Source organism: Heterodontus francisci, chromosome 50 (genome assembly GCF_036365525.1).
Source record: "Heterodontus francisci isolate sHetFra1 chromosome 50, sHetFra1.hap1, whole genome shotgun sequence".
NCBI classification, from domain to species: Eukaryota; Metazoa; Chordata; class Chondrichthyes; order Heterodontiformes; family Heterodontidae; genus Heterodontus; species Heterodontus francisci.
Window position 1 is genome coordinate 4,021,631 of NC_090420.1, and position 9,879 is coordinate 4,031,509.

Sequence of the window (9,879 nt, forward strand, 5' to 3'; positions counted from 1 at the left end):
ATTCCACAATCCCTCTTTTTTTCTGTGCATGTTTCTCGATGTTGTTTCAACCAAATTGAAAAAGAATCACAAATCCTCCTCTGGAGCCTCAGACATTCATTAGCGAAAGGCCTGGTGGCCAAGTGGTAAGACGTCAGTCTCGTAAACTGAAGATCACTGGTTCAATCCCTGTTCATGCCTTATGATTAGTTTCTCACTTTAAATGTGATGTTTTCCTGAAGGATGCCCATTGCGTTTGCTTTCCCCTGATTGTTTTGACCATCTGGAAATCTGTGTCATGTCGCACTTCATCCTGGACACTGGGAAGAATATGAGGAGTAGCCACATGGTCCCTCGAACCTTCTCTGCCAGTTCACAATGCTTCCAATTTTTGTATCATCCATAAACTTTGAAATTCTGCCCTGTACACCAAGGTATTAATATACATCAGGAAAGGCAAGCATCCCAACACTGACTCCTGGGGAACTCCACTACAAACCTTCCTCTAGCCCGAAGAACATCCATTGCTCACTACTCTTTGTTTCCTGTCACTCAGCCAATTCCATATCCATGTTACGACTGTCCTTTTTATTCCATGAGTTATAACTTTGCTCACAAGTCTGTTGTGTTGCATTGTATCAAAACTCCTTTTGAAAGTCAATAAAAGCAAAATACTGCAGATGCTATAAATCTGAAATATAAATAAAAAGTGCTGGAAATACTCAGCAGGACAGTTAAACATGATTTTCCCTTAAGAAATCCATGCTGGCTTTCTTGAATTAACCCACATTCTTCCATGGGACTATTAATTTTGTCCCGAATTATTCTTTCGAGAAGTTTTCCCACCTCCGAAATTGAACTGACTGGGGAGTGAGACGAGGTGAGTTGCTCTAACAGAGAGCCAGCACGGGTTCGACAGGCCGAATGGCCTCCTTCTGTGCTGCAGCCATTCTATGATTGTATGATTCTAGCAATAACTGTTGGTGGAGAGGCAGTGATGCAGGAATGGGTTGACAGAAAGGGGAAAGTCTGGGCTGATGTGTGTTCGGGTTTGTGAATAAAGGTGATTTGGAAGCTGTGTTCCAAATTGAAGTGTTTATTGGAAGCAAGAAGTTGATGTAAAAAATAAAGAGTAAAACGTTTTAAGATGAAGCGTGGTGTGATTTGAGGATAGCAGTAAATATTGTGTTGGTGAATTATTTGTGTTAATAAACTTCCACTGCGCCCTTTGCTGCAGGCTGCTGTTTATATCCAGCTGTGTATTAGTGCTGTGTATTAGCGAGAAAAATGTTTGTTTCAACGCTGTTTATAAAACAATAGCATTGCACTCAAACCGTCCGAGACATAGCAACACACGTCCAAAAGCAAAATACTGCAGATGCTGGAAATCTGAAACATAAACAGAAAATGCTTGAAATAGTCAGCAGGTCTGGCGGCATCTGTGCAGAAAGAAACAAAGTTAATGTGAGCTAACGAAACAGACCTGAACTGTTAACTGTTTCTTTCTCCACAGATGCTGCCAGACCAACTGAGCATTTCCAGCATTTTCTGTTTTTATTACAGCAACACATGTGTTGGGAGGCTCAGCCTGGCTACACAATGTTACAAGGACGCTGAGTAACACAATCGACAACGGGACAGAGAGAAAAACACACAGAAAACCAATAGACTGTGAAGAAGCAAAAGTGAGGGACAGACAGAGAGAGATAGACAACGAGACTGAGATGGAGAAACAAGGCATTTGTATGATTGTATTCTCCCTGTTGTCTAAAGGTTTTTCCTGTTGTGTAAATATGTTTTCTGTTGTGTAAAGATGTACCCTGTTGTTGTGTAAAGGTTTCCCCTGTTATTGTTTTATTTTCTGTTCCTGACCGTCTCCTCACTGTGACCATTTGTCCTGGTTTTATTGTGGCCAACATCACCATCTGGTGGTGGAAAGGAGGCTCTGCAGGAAGGGGTTGACAAAGTGGTCGAGACTCAGCTGGTCCATGTTTGCAGCTTGTGTTCGTGTGAGCAAAAGTGATTTGTTACTGATTGATGTGTTCACTGGAAGGAAAAAGCTCATCGCAATAGAGTGCCTTTGGAAGCATCTTGTTATTATGGGTAAACACTTGATGTTTTGAAAGTGAACGGTTTGTATTATTACCAAGCATAAATAGCAGACAATGGTTTCAATCCATCGACATCTGGGTTATGGGCCCAGCACGCTTCTGCTGCGCCACTCTGCGAACTGCTGTTTTAAATTTTAGCTGCCCATTAGTGAAATATGTTCATTTCCCCAATGTTTTTATAAAAATAGGATTGTCGTCGGATTTCTCAAGAATCCCGGACTCAGCAACACACGTGCTGAAGGACTCACCCTCACTGCACAATGACACAAGGACACTGAGTAACAGCACCGACAATGAGGCAGGCAGAGAAAGACACACAGAAAATCAGGAAGATATTATCAGGATCCAAATAGGAACAGACAGAGAAAGGTACTGAGCAAACCAGCAAGAGACAGCGAAAGACCAATGATTTATGTAATCATGTTCTCTGTTGTGTAAAGATGTCCCCTGTGTTCTTTTAAAGATATTTCCTGCTGTGTAAAATGTGCTGACGGACACACCCTCACCGCGCAATGACACAATCTTTGGCCTCCTTGTCTCGAGAGACAATGGGTAAGCGCCTGGAGGTGGTCAGTGGTTTGTGAAGCAGCACCTGGAGTGGTGATAAAGGCCAATTCTAGAGTGACAGACTCTTCCACAGGTGCTGCAGATACAATTGGTTGTCGGGGCTGTTACACAGTTGGCTCTCTCCTTGCGCTTCTGTCTTTTTTCCTCCCAACTGCTAAGTCTCTTCGATTCACCACACTTTAGCCCCGCCTGTCTGATCGCCCGCCAGCTCTGGCGATCGCTGGCAACTGACTCCCACGACTTGAGATCAATGTCACAGGACTTCATGTCGTGTTTGCAGACGTCTTCAAAGTGGAGCCATGGACGGCCGGTGGGTCTGGTACCAGTGACGAGCTCGCTGTACAATGTGTCCTTGGGGATCCTGCCATCTTCCATGCGGCTCACATGGTCAAGCCACCTCAGGCGCCGCTGGCTTCGTAGTGTGTATATGCTGGGGATGTTGGCCGCCTCGAGGACTTCTGTGTTGGAGATACTGTCCTGCCACCTGATGACACACAAGGACACTGAGTAACAGCACCGCAAATGAGGCAGGCAGAGAAAGACACACAGAAAACCAGGCAGAGATCATTAGGACGCAGAAAGGAACAGACAGAGAAAGACACACTGAAAACCAGGAAGAGATTATCAGGATCCAGAAAGGAACAGGCAGAGAAAGGTACTGAGCAAACCAGCAAGAGACAGTGAAATACCAATTATTGATGGAATCATGTTCTCTGTTGTGTAAAGATGTCCCCTGTGTTCTTTTATGAATCCAGCATTTCTTGTTTTTGTTACGGTGTAACTAATGTTTGGGCTAACTCATGGCATCAGGTCAAACTTGGGCAAGGAAACCTCCTGCTGATTAACACCTACCACCCTGCCACCTCCCCCGCCCCCCGCCCCCCCAGCCCCTCAGCTCGATGTTGAACACCACTTGGAGGGAGCACTGAGGTGGAACAGGGCACAGAATGTACTCTGGCTGGGGGATTTCAATGTCCATCACCATGAGTGGCTCGGTAGCATCACTACTGACCATGCTGGCCGAGTCCTAAAGGACATAGCTGCTCGACTGGGTCTGCAGTATGTGGTGAGGGAACTAACAAGAGGGAAAAATATACTTGACCTCATCCTCACCAATCTGCCTGCCGCAGATGCATCTGTCCATGACAGTATTGGTAGGAGTAACCACTGCACAGTCCTTGTGGAGATGAAGTCCCGTCTTCACATTGAGGATTCCCTGCATTGTGTTGTGTGCCACTACCACTGTGCTGAACGGGATAGATTTTGAACAGATCTAGCAATGCGTATCTGGGCATCTCTGAAGCACTGTGGACCATCAGCAGCGGCAGAATTGTTCTCAACCACAATATGTAACCTCTTGGCCCGGCATATTCCCCCACTCTAACATTACCAACAAGCTGGGGACCAACCCTAATTCAATGAAGATTTCAGGAGGACATGCCAGGAGCCGCACCAGGCATACCTTGAAATGAGGCGTCAGCCTGATGAAGCTACAGCCCAGGACTACTTTCATGCCAAACAGCAGAAGCAGCATGTAATAGACAGGGCTAAGTGATCCCACAACCAACGGATCAGATCTACACCCTGCCACATCCAATGATGAATGGTGGTGGACAATTAAACAACCAACAGGAGGAGGTGGCTCCACAAATATCCCCATCCTCAATGATGGGGGAGCCCAGCACATCAGTGCAAAAGACAAGGATGAAGAATTTGAAACAATCTTCAGCCAGAAGTGCCGAGTGGATTATCCACCTCGGCCTCCTTCTGAAGTCCCCAGCATCACAGATGCCAGTCTTCAGCCAATTCAATTCACTCCAGGTGATATCAAGAAATGAATGAAGGCATTGGATACAGCAAAGGCTACGGGCCCAAGCAATATTGTGGCAATGGTACTGAAGACCTGTGCTCCATAACTTGCTGCACCCCTAGCCAAGCTGTTCCAGTACAGCTACAACACTGGCATCTACTCGGCAATTTGGAAAATTGCCCAGGTATGTCCTGTACACAAACAGCAGGACAATTCCAACCCAGCCAATTTCTGCCTCATCAGTCTACTCTCAATCATCAGTATAGTGATGGAAGATGTCATCGACGGGGCACTTGCTTTGCAATAACCTGTTCAGTGACGCACAGTTGGGTTCAGCTAGGGCCATTCAGCTCCTGACCTCATTACAGCCTTGGTTCAAACAAGGACAAAAGAGCTGAACTCAAGAGGTGAGGTGAGAGTGTTTGCCCTTGACATCAAGGTAGCATTTGACTAAGTATGGCATCAAGGAGCCAGAGCAAAACTGGAGTCAATGGGAATCAGGAGGAAAACTCTCCACTGGTTGGACTCGTACCTAGCACAAAGGAAGATGGTTGTGATTGTTGGAGGTCAATCATCTCAGCTCCAGGACATCACTGCTGGGGTTCCTCAGGGGAGTATCCTCGGCCCAACCTTCTTCAGCTACTTCATCAGTGACCTTCCTTCAGTCATAAAATCAGAAGTGGGGATGTTCACTGATGATTGCACAATGTTCAGCACCATTCGCAACTCCTCAGATACTGAAGCAGTTTGTGCAGAAATGCAGCAAGACCTGGACAATATCCAGGCTTGGGCTGATAAGTGGCAAGTAACATTCGTGCCACACAAGTGCCAGGCAATGACCATCTCGAACAAGAGAGAATCTAACGATCTCCCATTGACATTCAACGGCATTACGATCGCTGAATCCCCCACTATCAAGTTCCTGGGGGTTCCCATTGACCAGAAACTGAACGGGAGTAGCCTTATAAACAGTGTGACTACAAGAACTAGTCAGAGGGTAGGAATCATGCGGTGAGTAGCTCACCTCCTGACTCCCCAAGCCTGTCCACCATTTACAAGGCACAAGTCTGGAGTGTGATGGAATACTATCCACTTGCCCGGATGGGTGCAGCTCCAACAACATTCAAGAAGCTCGACACCATCCAGGACAAAGCAACACGCTTGATTGGCACCCAGTCCATAACATTCACTCCCGCCACCACTGACGTACAGTAGCAGCAGTGTGTACCATCTGCAAGATGCACTGCAACAATGCACCAAGGCTACTCAGGCAGCACCTTCCAAACCTGCATCCTCTACCGCCTAGAAGGATAAGGACAGCATATGCATGGGAACACCACCACCTGAAAGTTCTCCTCCAAGCTACACATCATCCTGACTTGGAACTATATCGCCATTCCTTCACTGGCGCTGGGTCAAAATCCTGGAACTCCCTCCCTAATAGCACTGTGGGTGTACCTACCCCACATGGACTGCAATGGTTCAAGAAGGAAGCTCACCACCACCTTCTCATGGGCAATTAGGGATGGGCAATAAATGCTGGCCTGGCTGGCGACGTCCACATCCCATGAAACAAATAATTAAATACAATAACAGCTCATCTCAATTCCTAGTATTTCTAAATCCCACCAGACCAACATAAGCTGGACAATTATTGCATGTTGTGATTGACGGTCTGGTCTGTAAACTGCACTGTGTCACAGATTGCTGACATTTGCTAACTGGAAGTGAGAACTGCAAAATCGGGACAGTAGTTCACATAGTCTGTCAGTGTGAAAGAATCAGGCAATGTGAGGTAATAGCATTTGTCTGTAAATGTTACACTCATATTGCTTTATATTTTTATATTGAAAATAAAAGTAATCATTTCATGAAAATAGTGACATGTTGTCCAAACTTTGGTAGCCAGTTGTTTTCCTCTTGCACTCAGCAGGGCAATCCACAAGAATACCAATTTAAGGGAAAACAACAACTTCCTTCTGTATGAGAAGAGAGTGCTGATTGGTTGGCAAGTGAACTCTGATTGGTAGAGGCATTGCCATTCAGAATGCAACAGTTTATGGTGACTGACAGATAACTGCCCAGCTTTAATTGAAATTTAAACCAGGCAGCTTGACTCTGATTGGTCAAGGCATTGCCCTGAGGAATGAGCCAGTGAATGGCTGTCACTTATTTTGTTTAGCTGAAACTGGCACAATGTGTGTGCATGTTCTTTCTGCCTGCAAAGAACAGGGCCCTGTGTATTAATATATGTAGCTTACAGTACACACCAATGCACCACACTGTGAGCCCTACTGACAGTCTTAAATCGGTTGTCAGTGTAATTCTTAGCACACTGAGAATTATTTAGCAAATGTTGTCCTATTGTGGAATCACATCTCATGTTGGATACTGTGTTTTGAGTTTTGCAAGCACGGGTTGGTTGGGTAGGGCCCATTGCGAACAGCGGAAGGGACATGTTATTTGATACAATCCGCCAGTTTTGGGATGTCCGGTCTAGAAACCTAGCATCACACTGGTATTGAAATTCATATATCACGTTACTTATTTGTGTGAAAGGCAGGACGTCTCTTTTGCTTGACAGCAGCATCCTGTTAGTGGCGAACACCACACTTGTTGCCCCTGCATAGTAACAGCAGGAAACAGCTCGCTTCACCTGTTACTCAAATACTGGGGATATATTACCTTTCCAGGGTAATTTGAGGGAGACTGGGCACATTTCAGGGCTCGAAATGACGTCCTTCAGCCCTTTTATAGGTTTGTGTGATATACAGTGAGAAATGATCTGATCAGTGTCGCCATTGTAATGCAGGATGTCTTTGAATCGCCCTATTTCAGCATCAAGCTTGCATGGTGAGCAAATGGCTCAGCCCTATTTATGAGGTTGCCAATAAGACCAATCTTATAGCGCGTGGAACTGTAATAATCCCAACGCGTGTATTGACCAGTGAAGGTAGGTTTGCAGTAGACCGTGGTAGAAAACCCCTCAGCAGATTTCTCAACTAGTACATCAAGGAAAGGGAGCTCTTTGACTGCTCCATTCCAAAGGTGAATTTGAGTGCAGGATGGAGCCCATGAAGTTGTGCAAGGAAATTATTTCATGCAGCTGTGGATTCAAATATAGCAAACGTATCATCTACATATTGGAAATACGCAAGAGGTAGGAGGTTAGGTGTCATTCCCTTAAAAACAGGTTTGTCATGGAATCCAACAAAGATGTTTGTGAGAGCTGGGCCTAGAGGGGATCCCATGGCAACACCAGCGATACATGGTGTCAATAAAACTGAACTCAACTGTGCAAGTTGCCGAGTTCATAAGTTCAATGAATATGGATTTACACAATGGTGACTGGTCTAGATCACCATAATATAGCACTGCAGTGCAAATATCTATGGCTTCCTGAAGTGGTACATTGGTGAATAGGCTAGAAATGTCAAATGAGCACACGGACACGGCATTGCTATCGATATGCAAATCCTGTATGGTCTTCACAAATGTGAAGGAATCCTTTACCGTGTATGTGGAGAACTTGCTCAAAAACTGGTTGTAACAATTCGCCCAACCATTTGGCAAATTCATTTCAGGATACTATTTGCATTACTTCAAATAAAGAAAACACAACGACACAAAGAATTGAGCACAACGCTGAAGGTTTCACAGCAAATAGTCAAATGGGAAAAGGATGAAATACAGAAAGAAAAAGCCTAAAATACTGAAAACACTCAGCCAGTCCGGAAACAACTGTGGAGAAGAGAAGCTCGGGTTAGTGGTCCAGTTCTGTGACCCTTCAATAGACCTGAACCATTGCTCCTACCTTCCTCTCTCCACAGATACTGCTGGAACTGCTGAGTGTTTCCAGAATCTTCTGTTGTTATTTAGATTTCCAGTGTGTGCAGTATTTCTCTTTTTGAAAATAAAATATTCCCTGAGAGGAATGGAACTTAACATAAAAAAATAGGAGTAGGCCATTCGGCCCATCGAAATAGCTCTGCCATTCAATAATATCACAGCTGATCTCCTACATCAACTCCATCTTACCACACTTGCACAGATCCCTTGATTCCCTTAGTATCCAAAAACCTATCGATCTCTCTCTTGGATATCCCAAATGATTGAGCATCCACAGCTCTAGAGTTTTACAGAGATACAGCACTGAAACAGGCCCTTCAGCCCACCGAATCTGTGCCGACCAACAATCACCCATTTATACTAATGCTACATTCATCCCATATTCCCTACCACATCCCCACCATTCTTCGACCACCTGTCTATACTCAGGGTAATTTACAATGGCCAATTTACCTATCAACCTGCAAGTCTTTGGCTGTGGGAGGAAACCGGAGCACCCGGCGGAAACCCACGCGGTCACAGAGAGAACTTGCAAACTCCGCACAGGCAATACCCTGAGCGGAACCGAGGTCACTGGAGCTGTGAGGCTGCGGTGATAACCACTGTGCGCAGAGAATATCCAAAGATTCACAATGCTTTGAGTGAAAAAAAAATTCTCCTCTTCTCAGTCCTAAATGATTGAGCCATTTGTACTGAGACTGTGATCCCTAGTTCTAGACTCCCCAGCCAGAGGAAACATCCTCCCAGCATTTACCCTGTTAAATCCCTTAAGATTTTTAGGTGCCAGTAAGATTACCTCTCAGTCTTCTAAATTCTGAGGAATATTTTTTTTTTATTTCCAAAATATACTTTATTCATAAAAATCTGTAAAAATTACATTGCCAAACAGTTTCAAAACAGCACCAAAAATACAAACATTGCAAGGGAGATCAGTTTCCTTCTATACTATCATGAGTTTCTTCACAACACTTCCGTTTCACAACTGTCATGCCAATTACAGTTTTACATTTACAGCAATTGAAAATATTAACGATACAGTTCGAGGGGTTTCCCATGGATCCAGCCTCTCAGTTCAACTTGGTGGGGGAGACCTTACACTATGGTCTTTCCCCATTGCGCCTTTGCTGCGGCTGCCCCAAGCTTTAGTGCGTCCCTCAGCACGTAGTCCTGGACCTTAGAATGTGCCAGTCTGCAACATTCGGTGGTGGACAACTCTTTGCGCTGGAAGACCAGCAAGTTTCGGGCAGACCAAAGGGCGTCTTTCACCGAATTGATAGTCCTCCAGCAGCAGTTGATGTTTGTCTCGGTGTGCGTCCCTGGGAACAGCCCGTAGAGCACAGACTCCTGTGTTACAGAGCTGCTTGGGATGAACCTCGACAAAAACCACTGCATCTCTTTCCACACCTGCTTTGCGAAAACACATTCCAGGGGGAGGTGGGCGACCATCTCTTCCCCACCACAGCCACCGCGGGGGCATTGTGCGGAGGGGGCGAGACGTCGGGTGTGCATGAACGATCTGATGGGGAGGGCCCTTCTCACCACCAGCCAAGCTGCATCTTGGGG

At 45.4% G+C, this 9,879-nt stretch overlaps 1 non-coding gene across 1 annotated transcript; it reads left to right on the plus strand.

The window, feature by feature from the left end:
- The first annotated feature begins 108 nt into the window (after positions 1 to 108).
- Positions 109 to 180, plus strand: trnat-cgu (transfer RNA threonine (anticodon CGU)). The gene has a single exon. It is a non-coding gene; the product is annotated as a tRNA-Thr (tRNA).
- Positions 181 to 9,879: the final 9,699 nt, after the last annotated feature.